The 24938-nt window shown below is 48.5% G+C and overlaps 1 pseudogene; it reads left to right on the top strand.

The window, feature by feature from the left end:
* The first annotated feature begins 279 nt into the window (after positions 1–279).
* LOC136532518 (indole-2-monooxygenase-like) lies at positions 280–23990 on the top strand (annotated as a pseudogene).
* The last annotated feature ends 948 nt before the right edge of the window (positions 23991–24938 follow it).

Here is a 24938-nt window from a genome sequence, read left to right as displayed (position 1 = left end):
GTCATCGTGTTTGTGGATCTAAAGCAAGAGGACTAGGTGATGCTCTCTTCCCCTCTGATCTGCATGTGTGTTTATTTTAGGAACCATTAATTTGTTGTGCCCCAAGTTTTATAGATGGATTATATAATTTGGACAGCTTGTTCTCCCCCTCGTAACGACTGATGGACATCTCGTGGTAAATCACTTACACCTTCTCTAATTCACGGCCACCACGTGCTACATAAATCTAATCTTTATTGCATAGAAATCTGATCTATAATCCATCTTGCATGTTTGTAGAGCCCAAGGTCTGAAAGTGATGGTGTTGGGATAGATTTTGATGCTGAATTTCATGAAGATGATAATGCATATGCAGAACAATCTAATGAGTGTGAATACACGACTATGCGAAGGATAGCAGCAGCCCCATCCCAGCAGCCCCCTCAATCCACCATCAGAGCAGCCCCATCCCAGCAGCCCCCTCAATCCACCATGAGAGCAGCCCCATCCCAGCAGCCCCATCAATCCACCATGAGAGCAGCCCCATCCCAGCAGCCCACTCAATCAACCAGGAGAGCAGCCCCATCCCAGCCACCTTCTCATTGTCAGTCCAGCCATGTTCATGCCCAGCAGCCGCAACCTCGTCTTGGCATCGATACAAGGAATGGTGATACTAATCGTTTCTCACATGACGAATATGTAAGTTCTCATTCATCCTCCATTTTTTCGCTTCTAGGTTAGTGGTGTTTTTATTAGTTGATACAGTTCTCATACATCCATCATTTGCTTCAGATTGGCAGAGAAGTTATACTTTACCCAAACATGAAGTCTGTTCAACCTGTGGCCAAGGGAAAAGTTATTGCAACTGATCCTAGCTGTGTGCTAGCAGGACAGGCTCTTGGAAGGCAATTTTGTCAAGTTATGGTTACGGTTGTGATGAAAAGAGAGATGCTGTGTTGCCTCGCCCTTATGTTGGTGTTGAAAATATGGCCGATGCAAAGGACCTAGGAATTGCATGGCCATACAATTGGGTAATAAGCAACTCCTGTTCTTGTTTCTTATTTTCATATGTGATGAATTAATTAGTGATGTCTCTAACAGCTGAAGCTTTGCAAGTCATCAAAATCATCCCAGTCTTGTGAGGTTGCTGGGGTATTGCAGGGAGGACAAGGAGGTCCTACTGGTGGAGTACATGGCCAAGGGCAGCCTGGAGAACCATCTCTTCATAAGTGAGCCACGCAGTAAGTTTGTGGCCATCTTATTCTTGTCTAATTTTTTTTACCCCACATTGATTTCAAGTGTTAGATGCATGCCTTTTATAGGCTAAGCTTCATCTCTCTGAACCAAATTTAGAGAACTGGATTTTACAGTGAAACAGTCAATTCCTACATAATTCAAATATAAAATTAATAGTACTGAAACATCAAGTTCATTATTAGAAGGGAAAATACAAGATTGTTAACTACTTGGTTATTGAGTGGTGCCAGTACTGAAACATCAAGTTCATTATTAGAAGGGAAAATACAAGTTGTCGTGGAGTTATGGTTAATATTTACTATAATAGCATAACGTGAGTTCAGTAGACACCTGATGGCATGTAAAGCATCAAGGGCATTAATACTGTATTAATAAATGTAAGTTTTATGGAAGAAGTAAAAAAATTTTAGAACTCTTGCCATGTATTCTCTTCTGAGGTTCCTTCTTTTGTCGTTTGCCTGCTAGTAGAAAAATCAAAGGGTTCGTGTTATCAACACTTAAGCACAATGTAGCATGTTGGAGAGAACAGGGCTTTTGTCACTTTTACCTCTGTATTTGTGTGCCCAGAGAAGGGCTATGAATGCAAGTAGCACCAGCTTGGTATGGTCAAGAAAAAATTGTGGTCAGTTTTAGAATATTTGTAGTACTAGTACTGAAATCTACACACTATTTAGGTAGCCAAATCAAAAGCATGTTACTTAGCCGAATTACATCTCAGCTGCTATTTGATTGGAACTATCAGTTTATTATATCTTTTATTTGCAGGTGGGAGGTAATGGCTAGGGGGCCTGATGCATGCAGAAAGCAATTGGATGGAATTTCACATGGCCAATGCATTATTTTGGACATTCTAACTAGATATGAATGCTTTTGGACATTCTAACTAGAGATGAATGCTTTTGTTTAAGTGAAGAATTGTAATGAGTGCGAGCAAACCATGAGATGTAAATTGTGCAACTAGTGCAAACATCTATATATGAGCTATGCATTATTCTATCTTGATGGCCAAACTGCCTTATGTAACTTGTTTCTCCAAGTTGAGCTTATGGATATGATATAATGATATAATTGTGAGCTATGATGGGCTTCATTGTCATAATTGTGTATATTGTCCAAAATGGAATTGATGATTTTATATATGGTTCATTGATTGTATGATTAGTACTGATACTAAGGTTAATGAATAATTTGAGGTTAATGAATAATTATGCTGTTAATTTTTTGTATTGATAGTGTCAGATAGTTGGACGCTATATAATATATAGCGTCTGACCAATAGTCGCTATAAGTATGTACTTGGCGTTGAACAGTCGGTCGGTATATCTTTAACGTACCATCGAACGGTCGGTCGCTATAATTAAGGTCGGACGCTATAACTTATAGCGACGCCACTTATACCCACGCGTCAAGTCGAACGCTATATGTATATAGCGACCTACCGTAGGTCGCTGTACTGACTTATAGCGACCTATCGTAGGACGCGGGCTGTGGTATAGTGACTACGGCATGCAGCGGCATGGGAATGGGAGTGGGCAGATTTACTTTGCTATCATGGAACGCATTTTTTTCACTTAGGAAAAAAGGAAAAAAACTGGGTCCGCCACGTGACAACCAAGTCATTGTACGTGCCTTAGCTTTGTCCCAACAGCTAGCTACCCATAGCAACTATAGCCAGAGACCCTTACAAATAGTTGTCGAACAAATAAAAATTCATAACTTCTTGAATGATCTTCGACAGAAGAAAAACTTTATATCAAAATTATAGAGCCTGATGAGATAAAAAAACCTTTATGTAGTTGGCAATTTTTTTTAATTTGAGACTATTTAGAGTCTAAATATATATTTTAAGTTCTCAGATTTCAAATTTATTTTTTCAAAATTTTCAAATGACCTCCGATGCAAAATATCCTCTATACCAAAGCTGTATTGCTTGAGAAGATTTAAAAAACTTTGTAGTTGAAAATATTTTCATTTGAGATCGTTTATGTGACATAATATTCAATACAATAACCATATATATTAATACAAAAGGATAGTATTTGCTCACAAGTTATTATGCGGTGTGGTGGTATGAGACGCATGCGCCAAAAATCTAAAATTTAACATTGCGATGCTGCAGCTAAGCCTTTTGTGATTAAAATAGCATAAACTGTGCTCTTAAATAATGTTTACACCGGAATTTAGAAGAAGGATCTCAGAAGCTCGGGAACTCAAAGGATCACGACAGCAAGGGATCAGTTGCGTGCAGATCGAAACCAGCTGATTCGGATGCAACGCTAGAATCGGCTTTCTTCAGATAGCGCCAGCAGATAATGACAGAGGCTATGATCGGCGCTGGGACGAGACATGCTGGTTCCAAGTTATCTTAAATTAGGAATGTTTTTATTATGCCAAAGATTGTATTGAGTCGTACTCGAGTAGGGTTCGTTTTTAGACTCCAGGTATAAATACCAAACCCTGGCTATTGTAAATCATGAACTAATCAAATACAAAATCAATTATTTTTTTCGGCTCCGGCCAACCCTTAGGAGTAGGAGTAGAGTAGATCTCGGCGAGTTCTTCAGCGAGTACGGCTGCATCGATCCGGTCGACCTCCACTGCTTGTCTGTAAGTACCGTCATGGTTTATACCTTTGTTCGTATGGTTGCATCGATCCGGTCGACCCCCACTGCGACTCTGGTATAGGCTAGTTATCGACTCTTGTCTAATTCAATTATGGCATGTGTGATTCTGCCTCACACCCCACTGCTTGAATTAGATCAAGGTCAAGTTATCGACTCTACCTTAGCATGGCAGTCTCTGGTAGATTCATTAAGTTACCGATATTGCTTATTGCTTTCATTGTTTATCTAATTACAGCAATATCACTCTGCCCGATTGAGATTGATCTGGATCGGTCTTACATCTTGTTTAACTCATCGTTTGCTAATCTAAAACTGATCTAATCTACATCTTAAGCGACGAGTTATGTTTTTATCGGCTCTTTTGCATCAATCTTGATCGTGCATAGCGTGTGGTTAAGGCATGTCCGATCTTGAGTAGATCTATTAGTTAATGAGAACCGTTCCATGGCCCATCATCACGGCCTATAGGATTCTGCCTCTCACCCCACTGTTGGCACCGTGGAGTGGGGATCGTTAGTTGGTAGACCTGTTCCTAAGAAGGCATGACCTTAACTGGGCGCTATGCCTGAATCGGCTGTTTAGCCGATATCGAGTGCTTTCATGAATAGTTCACATTACGAGATCGTTGAAGTAGAGATGTGTTGAAAGATATGTTAGCCCCATGATCTTGGTATTGTATTATGGCCTGCATGATTCTGCCTCATGCCCCACTGATATTAGTAATGAGTTAGGGTCGTCGACTCTATTGTTGTTTCTACGGCTTGCATGATTCGGCCTTATGCCCCACTGGTCATGGCGATAGATGAGATCTAACATTTTCATTAGATTTATCTTTATTAAATGGTTAAGTGATGTTGAATTGTCTCTTTATAAAAAGAAGTTCGGTTACTTATAATCATTGGCTCAGTACAAACCGATCACCGTTAATATCTTATTGCCATTGATTAATATTTGCTTTAATAACATTTATCCTGAATGATAACCGATTCTTCTTATACAACCCCATGAGCTTTAACCGATTTATTCTTGCGAATATGCTGGGATCGACTATTTAGTCGATCTCCTCTCATATCGGCTCTCAGAGCCGCACATTCGGAATTGTCTGGTAACATCGGCACGTTCCGCCCTTAATTACTGATGAGCTTTCTCTCCTTGTAAATTGCAGGGTCAAATTAACTGGCACGTCTCGGGAGGATTGCGCAGGATCAACCACCCTTGCGCTGAAGCTAGGCGGATCTGCTCCATCGAGCGGACCCTTTCGGCTTGCTGCATGTGTCCTTGGCACAGAGACGAAAATTTTGTGTCGACAAATAATAGTAAACTTTCTTTAGAAATGTTTTGTTGAACTGTATTTTTTTAACCATCTCTAGAAATTGATTTCCAGGAGTGGTTGACTGAATAAAATCATCCCTAAAACTCAATTTATTAAGTGTTGTTGACTAAATCAACTATACCTAGAAATAGTTGTCGAGTAAATAATTTTTTAACCCTTTCAAATGAATTCCTATGCACAAAATCACCAACCATGAATCACCGAGGTGTAGCCGTGTAGGTGTCCAGCTTTCGTGGCGAAGACGCACAAAATCACCAATCATGGATCATCGAGGTGTAGGTGTCGAGCTTTCGTGTCCAAGACCATTGTTTCTAACTCTATCCATACCAAAATTTTCACCAATGATCACCATTTTGACTGCATGCAATGTTATTTCGCAATCAAATCATGACACTGAAAGGGGAGAAATAAATATCCAACAAACTAGGACCCTGTTTGGATGAACTAGCAGTATAGATGGCCAATGGGCCAGCCCGGCCTGGCCGGCATGGGCCCGTGTACCAGGCACTGCCCGAAGGAGGTCGGGCTGGCACGGCACGTTGTGCCTCCCGGGCCGTGCCTCTCTGGGTCATGAGCCTGGCCTTCAGCCCAGGCACAGCCCTATAGGTCGTTTTTCGGGCCGGGCCAGCCCGAGAAGTACGGCACTCCCAGCAGGCCGGGCCAGCCCATAGCTCGAGCAAGTGACCGACGGGGGCAGAGAGGAGTTGATGCGGCATCTGGCGAGGTGAGGATGTGGGCGACGGTGAGACGGCGGGGGCTGAGGAAGCGATGCCTCGGGCGAGGTCGCTGGCATGAGGCCGAGGAGGCGATGCCGCCCGCCTGTAGGGGCACGAACGGGCATCAGGCGGCGGCGCTCGGGTCTAGGAGCGGCGGCCACCGGCGGCGCTCCGGATCTCGGGGGCTGGAGCGCTCCTATCTCGTTGCCGGGATCTCGAGAGTTGGGAATGGGATCTCGGGGGTCAGGACTCGGGCGGGTGAAGTAGCGGAGGGGTCGTGAGTCGCGACTTGCTAGGAGTCGCGCGCCTACCCGAGGCCGTGAGGCAAGCAGGTGGCAGTTGCGGGATTGGGAAATTTGGGATTAGGGTTAGCAGGCCTTTGTCGGGCCGGCTGGAAAAATCAGGCCGTGCCGTGCCACCCGGCGTGCCTAGACAGCGGCCCAAGCACGGCCCTACGCATCGGGCCAGGCTGGCCTGGGCCCAGCCGCCACCGGACCGTGCCGTGCTTGGGGCGGGCAAAAAAAGCGGGCTTCGTGCCAGGCTAGTGGGCTGCGGGCTGCATGGCCATCTACGGCTAGGAGTCTAGAACTAGTAATTAGTTAGGACTAGTAATTAGCTAACTAGAAGTTAGCTGACTAGTGATTAGTTTTCTGTTTGGATCCCTAGGTTAATAATCACTAGTTCTAACTAATGATTAGTCCTAATTCATCCAGATAGGACCAAACAAGTAGACAAAAAAAACTCATGCAGAACTTGACAACCTAGATATTTTTGTAGTAGCTATCCATATTTCATATTGTCGTACGTGCATGAGTGCTGGGTATTTTAAGAACAAGCATTTGCTGCACTGCACACAACACTCGTCAATCGACCAGGAAGCAGGGAGAACTACCCATCTATCCATGGTGGCTCTTCACTTGGTGCACGTAGAGTGTACCAGTTCATGCTGGCGGCCGCTACGCCTCTAGCACAACGGCCACTTTGGTTCGTCGTCGTGCCTCTAATGCTAGTGCTATTGCCTGTCATCTGCCGACGCCTCCACCACCGCCCCAACGCCGGTGACGACGAGAGGAAGCAGTCGAAGCCTCTCCTGCCGTCGCCTCCGGGGAGGCTGCCGGTCATCGCCCACCTGCACCTCATCAGCGACCTCCCACACGTCTCCCTCCGTGACCTCACCACCAAACATGACACTACTGGAAACCGGCGCTTTGCTGAGTGCCGCACTCAGCAAAGAATTAATCGGCAAAGAAGCCTTTGCCGAGTGCTTTTTGTCGGACACTCGGCAAAGTCTTTACCGAATGCCGGAAAAGCACTCCGGATTTACACTCAGCAAAATGAAAATGCAACAAAAAAAAACTCAAAAATAATAGCAAAATTTTTTTTTCGGGGGAGGCCGCCACCGGCCAGCATTCGTCCGTCCAGCGCCACCGGCCATCGAAGTCGCTGAATTTTTTGCGCAAAATTCGAAGCTAACGCGGCCGGCGGGATTCGAACTCACGACCTCTCCCTCGTGTGTCTGCTGCTCTACCACTGCACTACACTATCACTTGTGTCTAGATTTCGTTATCTATCCTCATATATTATACTAAACCGAGAGTAAATTGCTTGTTGGAGGCCCTAAACGAGTTCAAATAAAAAAGTGGTCAACTACAAAGTTTCATAACTTTTTGAGATCTACAATTTTCATTTAGGAAGTTTTTCCATCCGTGGTCGTTTGAAAAATTCGAATTTCAAATTTGAGAGATTCAAACGTAGTTTTGCATGATAAGATAATTTCAAATCAAAAGGTTGTCAACTACATAGTTTCATAACTTTTGGAGATCTACAATTTTCATTAAGGAAGTTTTTCCATCCAAGGTCTTTTGAAAAATTCAAATTTTCAAATTTTCAAATTCAAACGTCGTTTTTGCATGACAAGATGATTTCAAATCAAAATGTTGCCAACTACAAAATTTCATAACTTCTCAAGATCTACAAAGTTTATTTTGGTCATTTGTTCATCCGATATAGTGTTAGTAACATTATTCACAAATCTTATATATATCTCTTCTACTTTCATGAAACTAATACGAGAGATATGAGAGAGATGTAGATTTTATGAACAACGTTATTGTCGCTTTGTCAAATGAAGAAATGATCAAAATAAACTTTGTAGATCTTAAGAAGTTATACAACTTTGTAGTTGAAAAGTTTTTCATTTGAATTCATTTAGGGCCTCAAAAATTGCTTTGAAAAAATGATTTGCCGAGAGTGGCAAAAAATGGAACTCGGCAAAATGCCTCTTTGCCGAGTGCCAAAAAAAGGCACTCGGCAAAGACGCATTTTGCCGAGTGCCAAAAAATGGCACTCGGCAAAATACATCTTTGCCGAGTGCCGAAAAAAAAACACTCGGCAAAGTCATCTTTGCCGAGTGCAGAAAAAAACACTCGGCAAAGCCGTCTTTGCCGAGTGCCCGATAAAATACACTCGGCAAAGCTTCCGGCACTCGGCAAAGTGCCGGTTTCTAGTAGTGTGACCGTGGTGGCGGCCTCATGCTCCTCCAACTCGGCACCGTCCCCAACCTCGTCGTCTCCTCCCCGCACGCGGCGCAGGCGGTCCTCCGGACGCACGACCACGTCTTCGCCTCGCGGCCGACGCCCAAGGTCTTGCACAACTTCCTGTACGGGCAGTGGCGGAGCCAGGAATTATACTTAGGGGGGCGGCCATAAGAGCCAACATGTAAAAACTAAGTGCAACTCAACTCGTTAGGTTCCTTGTGATGACTGTCAGAATTAATTCATTGACTTGAACGGGTGCTTGCAATTTCTTATATGTATCCTAGGATCTAAGGCACTATTTTTTCAGTGGCAAGTGACATGCCCGTTAACAGCAAGACGTCTAGGGTGACTTTGTAAATCTTGAGTACTGACTCAGTCTTTTTCATTGCGATAATTTTATTATCTAGTTGTGTTTTGTATGATTATATTATCTAGAAGATATTAATAGGTATATATGACAAGAATTTTATATAATCTCCCTCTTAATATAAATAAAAATATTAAGTCATACTACTAATTTTTTTTGTTCTGAAATATTAGAGGGGGGCCATGGCCCCTGCCAGCCCCCCTTGGCTCCGCCACTGTGTACGGGTCGTCGACAATCGCCTTTGGACCCTACGGTGAGCACTGGCGTAAGGTTAGGAAGCTTGTCACCACGCGCCTCTTCACCGTCAAGAAGGTGAACTCGTTTCACCATGCCCGCCAAGAGGAGGTAGCTTATTATCATTATTATATGTGTGTAGTAGGGTATGAATGAGAATGCATGAATTGCTATGAAATTAATGTTTCACTCATATTGTTACATATACTAATATGTATATACTAGGTGCGCCTGGTGATTGCCAAGCTAAAGAAGGCCATGGCTACAGGCATGGCAGTGGACATGAGCGAGACGATGAACACGTTCGCCAACGACATCATGTGCTGCGTGCTGTCGGGCAAGTTCTTCAGGGAAGACGGCCGGAACAATACCTTCCGGGAGCTGATTGAGATGAATGTTCCCTGTATGCTGGGTTTAGCCTAGAAAACTATTTCCCAGGGCTTGTGAATTCGCTAGGTATCTTCACCAGGTTGGTGAGCAGAAAGGCGGACGAGACGCATGAAAGATGGGACGACGTGCTTGAAAATATCATAAGCGACCATGAGAGGCGAGCTGAGCAAGAAGAGAGTGCAGACTTCGTTGACCCGATGCTCTCTGTTCAACAAGAGTACGGTATCACCAGAGATCATTGTTGAGACTTGCGGTCTCAGACAGTGTGGAGGAGGTAGAGGCCTCCGCCCGCCAAGCGCTGCCCTCAGACGGAGGCTCGGGAAACAGGCACGACAAGTGGGCGTGTAGGGAAATGGCACGTAAAACTAGGGTTTTATTAATTCATTTTCCAACCTAGCGTACTGTTACAAGTGTTCCCTATTTATAGGGCTCAACTAACACTTTTACAGAGTTTACAATAGTACCCTTCAACTGCTACAGTACATTCTCGGAATATTCCACTACTCGCCTTTCCTCTCAGGGGTAATCTTGTCATGCCACCCTCAGGTACTGGGCCTACGCGATCAGCCGGCCCATCAGGCCTCAGGATTCGGCGATGGGCCTTTGGACCTCCGCCGTCGGTCTCCGCCCCATCAGGCCTTAGGATTCAGCGACGGGCCTTTGGACCTCCGCCGTCGGTCTCCGCCCCATCGGGCCTCAGGATTCGGCGAAGGGCCTTTAGGCCTCCGCCATCGGTCTCCGCCCCTGGGACGCCGAGGCCGCAGACCCCCGATGCCCAGTATTGTCGTCCTCCTGCTTGGGTCTCTGCCCCTACGAGCGGAGGCCAAACCGGCACGCCCGCGCCGTCCACGAGCGCCTTCCTCTAGTTACCTGCACACACACGTAGGTAACGTTGGCACTTGATTAGCCTTGCAGCGGGGCGGCCTCCGCCCCCTCCGCCTGGAGACGCCTACGAGCTAACCGGGCGGAGGCTACGCCAGGGTCACCGGCAGCGTCCTGCAAGCAGTCTAAGAAACCGTCATCTTTCTGGGTCTGGAGGCGTGGTAGCTGGGCCTTTGCTTAGGTAGTTGGTCGGAGACGTCTTTGCGAACTGCTGGCCGCGTAGGTCTCCGCCACTCTCAGAGGCCGTGTTACAACAGTTCCCCCCTTTTGAGACCACGGTCCGCCCGAGCGTGTCGTGAGCTCAAAACGCCCTAAGCAAGGACGTCCGCGGGGGCGGAGACTGCGCATAGTCACGTCTCCGACCGATCCCCGCAGGTTCCCCCTGGCCTGCTCTGGCGTGGCCGCTGGTCTTGTCATAGTAGCCGTTAGGTTGCAAAACTAGCCGTTGTCCTACGCTGTGGCCGTTTACGCCGTATTGCTTTCCGTTGTATACCTTGCAACTTCTCCGGAGATGACCGTTGGGCGGCAGGCGAATTCTCCGGAGATGACCGTTGTACGGCGGGAGACGAACTGCCCGCCCGCGGCCTATATAAGGGTGGGGTTGGTGGCGGGGCCCCCCCCTCCCGCACTGCTCATTCGCTTTCCTTGCCTCTGAGAAATCACTCTCTGCTCTCTTCGCTTTCGCCTAAGCTGCCTTCGCGCGTTCCGTCTTTCCGCTTGCGTCTTCCGCCTAGGCTGCCACCGCGGTGGCTTTCTTTTCTGCCTCCGCCCATACTCGCCGGCCCGCCTTCTTCGGACCCTATCGCCACCTTCTCGGTGTTAGGGCCGCCGGCTGGAGTGCACGCTTTGAGGAGTGCATGCTTGCCTCCGCCTCCGCGTTGGAATTTGAAAAGCTAGTGGAGGAGGATTTGGGGAGTGTCTCCGTGTTCGTCGGAGACCTGATCGCTATGGATTCCAGAGACATGGCGATAAAGTCATGGGATTTCGGCCCCTCCTCCATTACTAAAGAGGCGGTCGTGGAGATGTTGAAGGAATCATATTTTCCTTCTTCGAGGGTAAAAATCCCTCCGCCTGGCCAGACCGTTCCGGAGCCGGAGGAGGGATATGCGGTGGTGTTTCGGGACTTCTTCACCTACGGCCTCCGACTTCCTAACATCCCCTTCCTCCGCCGGGTGTTGGAGACCTTCAATGTCCAGCTCCATCATCTGACTCCTACTGCCTTCCTCACGCTCAGCAAATTCTGCTGGGCGTGTGTTTCTTATGGCACCGAGCCAGATGTGGACACCTTCTGCGCTTACTACGAGCTGCAGAAGCAGTCGAAGAAGAAGAAGGAGATGCAGGAGGGCAAGGAGGTGGAGGTGATCTACCAGTATGGTAGTTGCACCTTCATGTCAAAGAGGACCCAAGGCATAGACCGCCTGGAGATTTCTTTTTGCCAGAAAGGCAAATGGGACCGCGGCTGGCTTGAGCAGTGGTTCTACGTGAAGACCTACGGGGTCCGCGGCACTACCGAGGATGGTGCGGAGGTCGTGGAGTATCCATTGACTTCAAGAATGGAGGTGATGGCGCCGCATACGCGCGTGGATCCGCCGGAGGAGATGTCTTCGACGAGGAAGGCTTGCGACCGGGCTTTTGCGGCAGCGTGCCGCTACTCCGGGGGGCCGCGACCTGGTGGAGGAGATTATGGCCTCCAACTACTGGCCCCTAGGCAGAGACAACCCAGCCTTTCGGCTAGAAAAGGTGAAGGTTCCCATTTTTGGGCCGGAGGCCGGGATTCCTTTCCCCCGCTTTGGCCGGTCTTTGGGGGAGGGGGTGACGGAGGACAGCTTCGTTGCCGACATTGAGGAGGCCACCATCGGGTTGGTTGGCAAAATTTCCGAGCATGAGTACACGTCTTGGAGAGCCGTGGCAGGCACCATGCCGCGGCTCAATTGAGTTTTTGAGGAGGTCGGGATCGTCTACCGGGAGCGCGAGGTTCCCGCCGAGGTCCTGGCTTCGATTGACAAGAAGAAGAAGAATGCGTTCGCGAAGAATGTTACGGCGGAGGCCGAGTCCAAGAAGAGGAAGGGCGCCGCTGTTGCTCAGGCGCCTGCGAAAAAGAAGAAGAAGACCGGTGCTCTGGTGATCGCGCCGGCCGCGTCCTCGGCCGGTAGTGCGGGCGTTGCCTCCGCCGGCAGTGAAGACGTTCAGAGCTCCTCCGTCCCGTCAGTGGACGTGCAGGTCGCGAGCGGCGGGGTTCGCGGCTCTCCTGTAGCTCTGTTGCGCCCTGTGCGCGGCGCTTTGAGCGGTGCGGAGCTTTCGGAGGCCAGCGCTGCTCCGGCGCACTCCTTGCACGGTGCTGCGAGTGTCGCCGAACAGCCGGAGGCTAGCGCCGCTGATCCTATGCCCGACATTTTTGATGGGCTGTATTCAAGTTCTGAAGACGGCGCGGAGGTCATCTTGGAGCACGCTCCTTTGTCTCCCACCGTTGTTGCGCCGTCTCCCGCCGTTGTTGCGCCTTCCCTCGCGCCGGAGGTCGTGCAAGCTGAGCAGGCCCCGGCGGCTCAGTCTTCTTCGAGCCCTCCGCTCGCCAGGCCGCTGGCTGAGGAGAGCCGGCCCTTTGGGCCTTCGCCGCATGATGGGGCGGCGACTTCTGCCTAGGGGGCTCGGCAGGCGGCCCAGCCTTGGCTTTTTATGAGTGAGTTTGTTTGGCGCATATTTTTGTGTTTACTGACTTCGCCCGGTTTATTTGTTTATGTATTCTATCAAGTGCTAATACTGTGTACTTGTTGCTTTGTAGGTGATGTCATGGCTGGACTCCTCACCTCGGAGGAGCGAGCGACCGCTGCCAGCGTCGGGTTTGGTCTGGGGCAGCCGGGTCCGAGTGAGTATAGAGTGTTTTTATCTTACTCGTCTTTTGGCCTGTTGTTATTGCCTATTTCTGATCAGCCTTCTGACCTGAGTTGTTATTGTTGTTGTTTTTTTTGCTACGTAGGCTCCTCCGACACTTCTATCTCAGGTTGGGAAGAGTGCTATCTTGGGGTTCTTGGAGACGTCGGAGGTGGTCTCTGGCAGTTGGTGTATTTATTGTGAGATTTGCTTTTCTCACCTTATGGTTTTGTGTTTGTTTGTTCTACTTTGAACAGATCGCTTCAAACAGCGTCTAAGGACATGGATTTCTTCCAACTTCTCCGTGTTCATCTAGAACACCAGAGCTTGGTGCGTCTTTGGCGGTTTGCCTTTTTTGGTGTATGTTCGCCTTTAGACTTGTTTTTGTTTTTATTGCTGATCGCCTTGGTCTTCTTCTTTCTGATCGCAGGGGTATCACACGGCCGTTCTTATGGAAGAGCGCTGCACTCGCGAGGTCTCCGACCGAGATACTGCGATTGAAGCGCTCAAGGCGGAGAACGAGCGCCTGAAAGGTGAAAAAGGGGGTTTGGCCAACTCCCTTGCAGCTCTCTGCCTTTCTCTGGCGGAGAAGGAACAAGAAAAGGAGGCTTTGAGGGCCGATGTCGCCAAGGCCCGGGATGCAGAAGTTTTGTCCACCGAGCAGGCCCGCAGGGCGAACGAGTTGGCCGAGGGTCTTCGGCGAGAGCTGGCCTCTGAGAAGGAATCCGCAGCTACAGTGGGGGAGCAGCTGTCTTTGACGACGAGGCGTTTGGACTCGGTCAAGGGGGTCCTTGCTTCAACCATTGGCCATTATCGGGCCATCGTCGCCGAGTTCGAAGGCGAAACCTCCGCTCCTCCAGAGGAAGACAGCGTCTACGCCCTTGCCTCCTGGCTAAAGCATCACCTTGCGAAGCTCCCCGGTCTGATCAATGGCTACACAGACTATGGGGCGCTGGCGGGAGTAGCGAATTACGCCAAGCTTTTGGTGAGACTTCTCTTGGTTTGCGAAAAACCTTGACAAATTTCATTGGGTACTTTTGGGCTCCATTTGGGAGACCTGCTGCCCGGAAACTGGCGGAGGAAAAGAGGGCGAAGGTATTTCTAGTCTTTGTAGCCGCTATTTTTCTCTCCTTGCTTTTTTGCGAAGCTGCGAAGGCTTTCACTGCCTGTGCCACTGATATTTTAGCCTGTGCTACAGGATGCATAGAAGAGTCTTGCGGGCAGGCCTCTGCCAGTTCCGCGCTCGGCGACCGTGGGCGGTGCCTCCGCCACCGATGGTGCTCCGGTGGGCGCTACGATCAGCGGTGGTGATGGTCGGAGGCCGCAGGCGCCGTCCCTGCCCACAGTTGATGCGGGCTCCGTTCCAGGGACTTCTACTGCAGCCGAGGTGCCGAAGGTCTAGGCTCTTTGTAGGACTTAGCTATTTTGACTTGTATATTGTAGTCTAGTTGGGCTCTTGTAAATAAAGTTTCTTTTGTTCTGAATGATTTTGTGGAAAATTTTAACCATGCGCAGGTTCCGAATCGGGAGCCTGCGCAAGATGTCACGCCTTTGACTCTCTACAATGATGGTATTTATGTGAGCAGAGAGCTTTGGGAGTATTGGCGTTCGGCCTTTCCCCGCAGCGTTGCGCACGACGTGTTTGAGTCAGTTAAGTTTGACATAGACGACGAGCGCGCTGGGTTTACTCGCGTGCTTGCTTGGCGCGGACCTCCGCCACAATAGTTTGGATTTTATTGTAAGTTTGTGTCCTGTAAGAATGCTACTTGACGTTTTATGGAATACAAAACAGGTTCACTTTCTTGATAGTTTGTGCGGGGGCTTATGTCTGTTGGGCTAGTTTACATATCTCGTCTAGTCCCGAGCTTGCACACCGTGGGCCTTTGCTTGGACGAATGTGCACGATACAGAGGTGGTGGCCAGGACCTCCGCCCCATGTTCTCTCCTTCTCTGTGCTTGCTTGATGGCCGGGGTAGAAGTGTTGGTAGTTTTTTGGCCGGCGGAGGCGTACTTGAAGTCCGCCTGGCGAGGCTTGCTGAATCGGTGTGTGATCCGATAGGAGGTTTGGCACGGCTTGTGCAAACGGCGGAGACTTTTGGTATTTCTTTAGCTGGGTGTTTTAGCTGTCTGGTGGTATGAGCCTCCAACGCTGCACACCCGTGGGACATGTTTCATTTGTGGAGATGGCAGGTTAGGTTTCCGACGTCGGGGGGATGTTACAAGATTTCGTGCGATATCCCTCTTCTTCCGTAGGCCTGCGCTGTTCATCACCGTGCCGTAGTTCCTATCTCTTTTCCCACTGTCTCCGACCGTCTACTGGTGCCTCCGATTTTATGAGTTTTCGTACAATATCTATGGCTGACTTAGATATCTAAGGAGACCCCTGCCTCCATGGCTGTTGCTGTGGCTTGTGCTTGTGCTCTGCCTTCTTCCCCCCTTGAGCCTTATGCTGACTGAGGTTTTAAGGGCGTGGGTGGAACCCGTTTTATAGCGGGGTGGTGGCTTTTGGTTGTTAAATTTTTGGTACGTTGTTTGTTGGAACGTATCTTGGCTTTAATGGCCTATATCTTGCTTGAATTATTCGTGCCTTTTGAGATCTTTTGAAGTAAATAGGCCTAGTGCCTAAGTGACAGGGTTTTGTCAGACCTTTTCCTCATTTTGCTGTTTTCGATGGCGGAGACCTTCTTCCTAGTTCTAGCGCCATAATGGTGTTGCCCCTGATGCTTGGGGTGGTTTTTTGTTAAGGTCGGAGGCCTGTTTGGCCGAGGTTGTTTTTGCCTTGATGCCTGAATTTGTTCAGGTCTTCGTCAAGGTCGGAGGCCTGTTTGGCCAAGGTTGTTTTTGCCTTGATGCCTGAATCTAGTCAGGTCTTCGTCAACGGTCGGAGGCCTGTTTGGCCAAGGTTGTTTTTGCCTTGATGCCTGAATCTGGTCAGGTCTTCGTCAAGGGTCGGAGGCCTGTTTGGCCAAGGTGATTTCTGCCTTGATGCCTGACTCTGGACAGGTCTTTGTCAAGGTCGAAGGCCTGTTTGGCCATAGAGGTTGTTTCAAATTGCCAATGCCTGTGGCCGGCGCTTTGAAAGGACCTGTGCTTATTTTTGTTCACCGAATATTGCGGTGCCAGAGCTGATCGCTTTCGGTTTTGCACTTTTCAAGCATTCTTTTGGGGAATTACCTCTTTATACTTCTAGAGGATTTTTACATTGAGCCTGCCTCATTAAAAACCTCACCTCCGCTTGGAGTTCCCCTGTGAGGAAAAGAGTACAGGCTCTTTTACATTTTTTGGGTTGAAGAAAAAAGAGCTGAAAGGTAAATGAATGGAGGGGCCTCCGCTTATTATTTGCGGAGGTTGCCCTTTGGTACATTGCCTAGATGTAGTATCTGCGAAGGCTGTCAATATTCCAGGTGTGGGTTGTCGTGACACCTTCGCTGTTGGTCAAGTGGAAAGAGCCAGGGCGGCCTGCTGCCGTTGCTGTGTATGGGCCTTCCCATTTCGGTTGTAGTTTGGCAACAAGTTGTGTGTTCGGTTTTCTTCTGAGTACGAGGTCTCCGTGTTTTATGTCTTTCCTTACCACTTGAGAGTCTCTCCACTTCTTGGTTTGGGACTGATATTTTGCAATATTTTCGACTGCTTCCAGTCTTATGGCTTCTATTGTTTCTTTTGCATATTCTTCATCTTGCAACATTAGATGTCTCGTTGTGCGGAGGCTTTCGTGCTTGACTTCTTCTGGCATCATGGCCTCTTCTCCATAAAGTAGTTTGAATGGTGTGAATCCTGTTGTTCTTGAGATAGATGTATTGTGTGACCAAATCACTCTGGGTAATTCATCTACCCATTTTCCTTTGCGTAGGCCCAGCAATGTTTTTGATATTGCTAAAAACACTATTCTATTTGCTCTTTCCACAGCACCATTGGACTCTGGGTGGTATACTGAGGCGAAGGCAAGTTTTGTCCCAATGCTTTTGCAGAATTCTTTGAAGTTCTCTGAATCGAATTGTTTTCCATTGTCTACTGTCAGAATCCTCGGTACACCGAATCTGCAAATGATGTTTTGCTAGAAGAATTTTCTAATAGTTTCTGAGGTTATCTTCGCCAGCGGCTTTGCTTCTATCCATCTTGTAAAATATTCTACTGCCACTACTGTGAATCTATTTCCTCCTTGGGATGGTGGTAATGGGCCGACTAGGTCCATACCCCATCTTTGTAGCGGCCATGTCGGGGGTATAAGCTTGGTCTCCGACGATGATTTTGACTGCCCGGGAGAGAATGTTTGGCATGCTTTGCATGTTCTAACTATCTGCTCTGCGTCTTGTATGTGTGGTGGCCAATAAAAGCCTTGCCTTATTGCCTTTGCTGATAATGCTCTAGAGCCAATGTGCGACCCGCAAATTCCTGAGTGTATTTCTTGAAGCAACTCTATGCCTTCGCTCTGCGATATGCATTTGAGGAGAGGCTGGACTACTCCTTTCTTGTACAGTACACCATCTATGATTGTGTAATTTCTTGCCCTGGCCTGTATTCTTGCTGCTTTTGCTTCATCTTCTTTGGTGGTTTTGCCTTCTAAGAATTCTGTTATCGCCTTTCTCCAATCTTCATTTTGCAGGTGTAGTATGGGCTTAGGTGCCTTAGATGTCTCCGCAGTTGCCGGAGACTTCAGGATCTGGTAAAAAGTGTTTGGTGGCAGTGGCAGGTTGTTTGCTGTAGCTTTTGCTAGTTCATCTGCCTCTGTATTTTTTGATCTTGGGATGTGCTTCAGGGTGAAGCCCTCGAATCTCCGCTCCAAATTTCTGACAACGGATAGGTATTGGATGAGTTCTGGCTCTCTTGCTGTGTATTCTTTCTCTACTTGGCCATTGAGAATCTGTTTTGACTGTCAATGTTTTTGCCCCTAGGGCCTTTGCTTTACTGAGCGCTAGGATCAGGCCTTCATATTCTGCTGTGTTGTTTGTTGATTTGAACTCTAGCCTTGCTACGTATTTCAGTCTGACGCCGGAGGGTGCCGTTAGGACGGCGGAGGCTCCTGCTCCGGCTTGGCCCCAGGCTCCATCCGTGAATGCTATCCAGCCTTGAGTGGTTGGTTGTACCTTGGGCTCTATCGGAGGTGTCCAATCTGCTACAAAATCGGCTAGTGCTTGTGATTTGATTGCTGTTCTGGGGACATACGAGATACCAAACTGTGATAGCTCTGTAGCCCATTTGCCTATTCTGTCGGAGGCTTCTTTGTTTCTGAGCAAGTCTTGCAGTGGCAGTGATGTTGGAACTAAGATTTCGTGGGCTTGGAAATAATGCTTTAGTTTTCTTGATGCCATCAGCACTGCGTAGGCAACTTTTTCTACCTCAGTGTAGTTTAGCTTGGCTCTGGACAGTGCTTCTGAGATAAAATAAACTGGCTTTTGAGTTTTGCCTGATTCTTTTTCCAGCTCATGAACTAAGACTGCGCTGACTGCATGGTCGGAGGCCGCCACATATAGCAATAGGTGGTTGTTTGATTCTGGGACGGAGACCACCAGTGAGTTTGCCAGATACTCTTTCAAGTTATGAAATGCCTCCGACTGCTTGGACCCCCACTCAAAGTTGTCTCCGCCCCTCAGGGCTTGGAAGAAGGGGAGGCTGTGTTCTGCTAATTTTGAGATGAATCTGTTGAGCGATGCTATTCTTCCCGTCAGCTTTTGCACTTCTTTCTTGTTTTTGGGTTCTGCCATTGTCATTATTGCTCTAGTTTTGTCTGGGTTCACTTTGATGCCTTCGCTGCTTATGATGTATCCGAGCATCTTCCCTTTTGTAACTCCAAATATACATTTTTCTGGGTTGAGGCGGAGGCTAGCTGTCCTAAGGTTGGCGAAGGTCTCCTGTAAGTCGGAGACATGATCATCCTTGTTCTTGCTCATGACCACTATGTCGTCGACGTAGGCTATGATGTTTCTATCTAGTTGTGAGCCCAAAACTTCCTTTGTCATTCTAGCAAAGGTTGCTCGGGCATTTTTTAGGCCCTTTGACATTCTGGTGTAGCAATATGTCCCGAATGGACTGGTGAAACTTGTCTTGTCTTCGTCTTCTTTTTTCATCCAGATTTGGTGATACCCAGAGAAATAGTCGAGGAGAGAAAGCCTCTGGCATCTGGCTTCCTTGTCGACGGAGGCATCTATTCTTGGCAATGGGAAAGGGTCTTTTTTGCAAGCTTTGTTCAGATCTGTGAAATCTATGCACATTCTCATTTTGCCATTCTTCTTTGGTACCAGTACTACGTTTGCAAGCCATTCTGAATACTTGACTTCCCTGATGACTTTTGCATCTAGCAATCTTTGCACCTCCGCCTTTGCTGCCAGGATTCTGTCCTCCGACATTTTTCTCTGTTTCTGCTTTCTTGGCCTCATGTTTTCATTGATGTCTAGTTCATGCTGTATGATGTCCCTGCTGACTCCCTATAGGTCGGAGGCTGACCAGGCGAAGATGTCTTTGTTTTTTACTAGAGTTTCCATGAGCTCTTCCTCCTCTGCTTTGCTCAATTCTGAGCTGATTGTTACTTTTCTGTCTGGTAACTCCTTTTCTATAGGGGTCACCTTTGTCTCTTCTTGACCTGCCATATCTGTTTTTCCTCTGGGCATATCCGGAGGCTCTAGTTCTATGTCTGCCGACTCGACTGCATTGATGTTTCTTTGGGCTCTGTAGATTGCTTTTTCTATGTTTTTTGCTTCTTTCTGGCTACCTCGGACTGTGATAATACCATGGAGTGCTGGTATTTTCATGCACAGGTAGGCCATATGTAGGGCTGCATTGAATTTGGTTGTGAATCCTCTGCCCAAGATGGCATTGTATGGGTAATACAAATTGACGACATCGAAGGTTATGTACTCGGTTCTAGCACTTGCTTGGGTTCCAAACGACACTAGGAGTGAGATTTTTCCTAATGCTTGTATCTGCTTGCCTCCGAATCCTATCAAAAGGGATTCGGAGGGCTTTAGTTGATTTCTGTTGAGCTTCATTTGGTCGAAGGTATTTGCGAAGATGATATCTGCTGAACTGCTAGTGTCAATCAGTACTCTACTTATCTCCCATGCTGCTATGTTGGTCTTGATTACCATTGCGTCTGTGTGAGGGTAGCTTTCTAGGTGGAGATCTTCTTCTGTGAAGGTGATTGGGACTCTGGACCAGTCTGTGTATTTTGCTAGGCCTTGGACTGCTACGTTGTTTACCAGGCGGAGGTGATCCTTTTTCTGCTTTTTCGTTTGAAACTCCATTGATAATCCTCCGGCGATTGGTAGTATCATGCCTATTGTGGGTAGCGGTCCATGGGGGTTGACTTGGTTTTCTGGGTTTGGCTCATTTTTTGGTGTTGGTGGTTGGTTGTGGGGTGGCGGCGGAGACAGTTGCTGCATGTGCTGCTGTTGCGGCAGAGGCTCGAACCTGCTTTGGTTTTGTGGCGGTGGGTTTGTTTCGAGGTAGGTTATGTGGGGAGGTTTTGGGTTTATGTAGGTCAGGCTTGCCTCCGACCTGTAGTTACCCGCTAGAGGCTGCTGTGAAGGCGCTGACCGCCATGCTGGTAGGAAGTTTGGGTAATAGGCAGAGGCCAGTGTGGAGGGATGTATTTGGTTTACGTTTAGCGCTGGGTACATTGGGCAGTACTGCTGTTGGCCATTTATGTAGGTGGTGTTGACCTCTCTTGCGCTCTGCTGTGTCGGAGGTTGGGCAGTCTGTTTGTTATTCATCCTTTCCTGTGTCTCTTTTGTCTCCGGACAATCTTTGGTGCTGTGCCCTGCGCTTTCGCCGTGAAAAACACAATATGGCCTGTGTTGTTTCTGGTTGTGGTTTTTGTTCCAGTTTTTGCCTTGGTAACCTTGCCGACCTTGGTTCCTGGTCTAGGTCTCCGGCCCTGCTGGCGCTGCCAGTTGCCCTTGTTCGGGGTAAGGTTGACCCCCGATGCTGAGCACTTGCCCCTGGCCTGATTTCTGATTTGATGCATTCTGGTTCGTATAGCTTTTCTGGGAGTTTTTGCTGCTGTTTTGCTGTCTGTTTTGACCCTGCTCCTCCAGCCTTTTCCGGAGGTCATTGTCTGATCTGCAGTATTTCTCGAACTCGTCATACAACTGTTGTATGGAAGTTGGTTTCTTTCTTGCTAGGTGTGCTATGAACGGCCCGATTCGGAGGCCTTTGATCGCTGCTTCAATGGTGATCTCGTCTGGGACGTCTGGTGCCTTCGCCTTTAGTTGCACGAATTTCCGGAAGTAGTCATGTAGTGTCTCTCCCTGCATTTGCTTGCACTGGAATAGATCTATGGAAGTCAGCGACTGTGCTGTTAGCCCCTTGAAATTTGCCAATATCTTGTCCCGGAGATTCTCCCCAGAATAGACTATGCTTGGTTTGAGCATAGAATACCAAGCCAATGCGTCGCCTTCGGCTGCAATGACAAATGACTTTGCCAAGATGGCGTCGTCTCCGCCGGCGGAGGCTACTGCTGCCTCGTAACTCATAATAAACTGATGGGGGTCTGTCTTTCCGTTGAACTTTGGTAGTGTGATTGGCTTGTACGCCGTTGGCCATGGCGACTGTTGTATGCCTTCAGAGAGTGGGGACTTGAGATCGATAGGCCTCCGCATCACCTGAGATGGCATCGTGGATGGGCTGATCACTGGCGGAGGCCCTTGTGGTATGGTTGCAGTTGGTGTTGCTGCGGAGGCTGGAATTGTGGAGGTTGACACTGGTACTGCATGCTGCATACTTAGCATCTCAGCATGTAGGAATGCCAACTGCTGCCTTATTTCTGCTGCTTGTGCTGGCGCTTGAATAGCTTGCTGATTAGCTGCGAATGCTGCTGCCATTTTGTCCCTCTCTTGTTGCGCTCTTTGCAACTGTACTTGCAGCTGTTGCAATTCTTGCTCGAGTGTTGTGGCTGAGTTTGGTTGGGCCTCCGGATCTTGAATCTCTGGATCTTGGGGTTCCGGTGGTTGACCCTGGGCATCTGCTCTGGTGTCATCCTACGCTGGCGAGGTTGCGTAGGTGCTACGAGTGGTGCGCCTAGGCCTTCCTCTCTGACCCGTGGTCGTTGCTGCTCTGGTGGTGGTTTTTCTTTTCCCTGCCATCGTTGGTTTGCCTTGGCCAAACCATGGTGGGCGCCAATGTTGAGACTTGCGGTCTCAGACAGTGTGGAGGAGGTAGAGGCCTCCGCCCGCCAAGCGCTGCCCTTAGGCGGAGGCTCGGGAAACAGGCACGACAAGTGGGCGTGTAGAGAAATGGCACGTAAAACTAGGGTTTCATTAATTCATTTTCCAACCTGGCGTACTGTTACAAGTGTTCCCTATTTATAGGGCTCAACTACCACTTTTACAGAGTTTACAATAGTACCCTTCAACTGCTACAATACATTCTCGGAATATTCCACTACTCGTCTTTCCTCTCGGGGGCAATCTTGTCATGCCGCCCTCAGGTACTGGGCCTGCGCGATCAGCCAGCCCATCAGGCCTCAGGATTCGGCGATGGGCCTTTGGACCTCCGCCGTCGTTCTCCGCCCCATCAAGCCTCAGGATTCGGCGACGGGCCTTTGGACCTCCGCCGTCGGTCTCCGCCCCATCGGGCCTCAAGATTCGGCAAAGGGCCTTTAGGCCTCCGCAATCGGTCTCCGCCCCTGGGACGCCGAGGCCACAGACCCCCGACGCCCAGTATTGCCGTCCTCCTGCTTGGGTCTCTGCCCCTACGAGCGGAGGCCGAACCGGCGCGCCCGCGCCATCCACGAGCGCCTTCCTCTGGTTACCTGCACACACACGTACGTAACATTGGCACTTGATTAGCCTTGCAGCGGGGCGGCCTCCGCCCCCTCCGCCCGGAGACGCCTACAAGCTAACCGGGCGGAGGCTGCGCCAGGGTCACCGGCAGCGTCCTGCAAGCAGTTTGAGAAACCGTCATCTTTCTGGGTCTGGAGGCGTGGTAGCTGGGCCTTTGCTTAGGTAGTTGATCGGAGACGTCTTTGCGAACTGCTGGCCGCGTAGGTCTCCGCCACTCTCGGAGGCCGTGTTACAACAATCATATCAAGGCCATCTTGATGGTGAGTGACTATTAGGTACCAATATCAACTTTTTCTTTAGAGATCAAAAATAGATCTATCCTAGATTGTGTCATTTTCGATTGACATACTTATCCAAAATTACCCACACCCAGGAACTGTTTGGTGCGGGCACGGGCACATCATACTTGACGCTTGAACTTGCCATGGCTGAGCTCATGCGCCACCCTCATATCATGACCAAGCTACAAGCTGAGGTCAGGAACACGACACCAAATGGACAGGAGATGGTCAAGGAAGAGGACCTAGCATGCATGGCCTATCTGACTGCCGTGATGAAGGAGACGCTAAGGTTACACCCACCTGCTCCATTGCTCCTGCCTCACAAGTCCATGGTGGACTGTGACATCGATGGGTATACAATCCCCTCGGGAACTCGAATCATCATCAACGCTTGGGCTGTCTGTAGACATCCAGAGTCATGGGAGAAAGCGGAGGATCAGTTCATGCCAGACAGGTTCATGGACGGCGGTAGCGCCGCGACCATTGACTTGAAGGGGAATGATTTTCAGTTCATACCGTTTGGAGCTGGTCGAAGGATGTGCCCTGGCATGAACTTTGGGTTGGCCACTGTTGAGATCATGCTGGCAAACCTCATGTACTGTTTTGATTGGGGGCTGCCGGCTGGTATGGACAAGGAGGATATTGATATGACAGAAGTTTTTGGTTTGACGGTTGACCGAAAGGAGAAGCTCATGCTCGTTCCGAAACTACCTGGTAGCGCTAGCTGCGCATAATCTGAGGCAGGATGCTCTGTAAAAGATATGCCTACTATGTTTTTTGAAGTGTACGGCTTGCACGTGAATTTGTGTACCTGTTGTATGTATTTTGCCGGTTTAACTAGTTGTATGCAGAGTCAAGAAAAAAAAAGTTGTATGCAGATATGTATTGCACGCATTTCCCTTCAAATATATATGAAGCCACAGTATGGATTGTTCAAAGGTTGTGAACAATATAGTTTTTAGAAAAAGGAAGCTTCTAAGAACATCAAGATGCATCGAGATCAAACAACCGTTATAAAAGTACTCTGGTCTCTCCAGAACTAAGATGATGTCTACAGCTTTAGCATAAAGGTAACACACCAAAAATAAAAAGTCAAACAGGTAGTGCTAAGAAAGCTAATGCCGGCAACCGGTTCCTTACTCCATGTCATACACAACCTATGTGATGTCCAGAAACATCCAACTCTTCATATCACACAAAGCCCATATGATGATTCAGAGACATTCATGGGCTCTCCTCACTAGTACAGAAGTATCTTCCATTAACACCTCATTTTTTTTCACTGGCCACAGAATGAAAGCAGGTGCTACTACGGAGCAGTTTGTGGGCATAATTTCATGTTTGTCTCTTCGTCCATTTTCCAACACAATAGGGATAATAGATACTACCACTACGTCAGATATAGTTTTTAGTGGCGGCTAATAAGCATTTGTAGGGGCGGTTTGGCCAGCCGCCCCTACGCAAGGGTCTCTACAAATCATGCATTTGTAGGGGCGGTTCCCAGACCGCCCATACAAATCGATTTGTAGGGGCGGTTGGTACTGTAGCCGCCCCTACAAATCGATTTACAGGGGCGGTCTGGGAACACCAGCCGCCCCTACAAATCGATTTGTAGGGGCGGCTACAGTACCAACCGTCCCTACAAATCATTTTTCCGCCAAAATTTTTTTAAATAAATCCAATATGCTGACCAA

Source organism: Miscanthus floridulus, unplaced genomic scaffold, assembly GCF_019320115.1.
Source record: "Miscanthus floridulus cultivar M001 unplaced genomic scaffold, ASM1932011v1 fs_647_2, whole genome shotgun sequence".
Classification (NCBI taxonomy): Eukaryota; Viridiplantae; Streptophyta; class Magnoliopsida; order Poales; family Poaceae; genus Miscanthus; species Miscanthus floridulus.
This window is presented reverse-complemented; position numbering and strand designations above follow the sequence as displayed.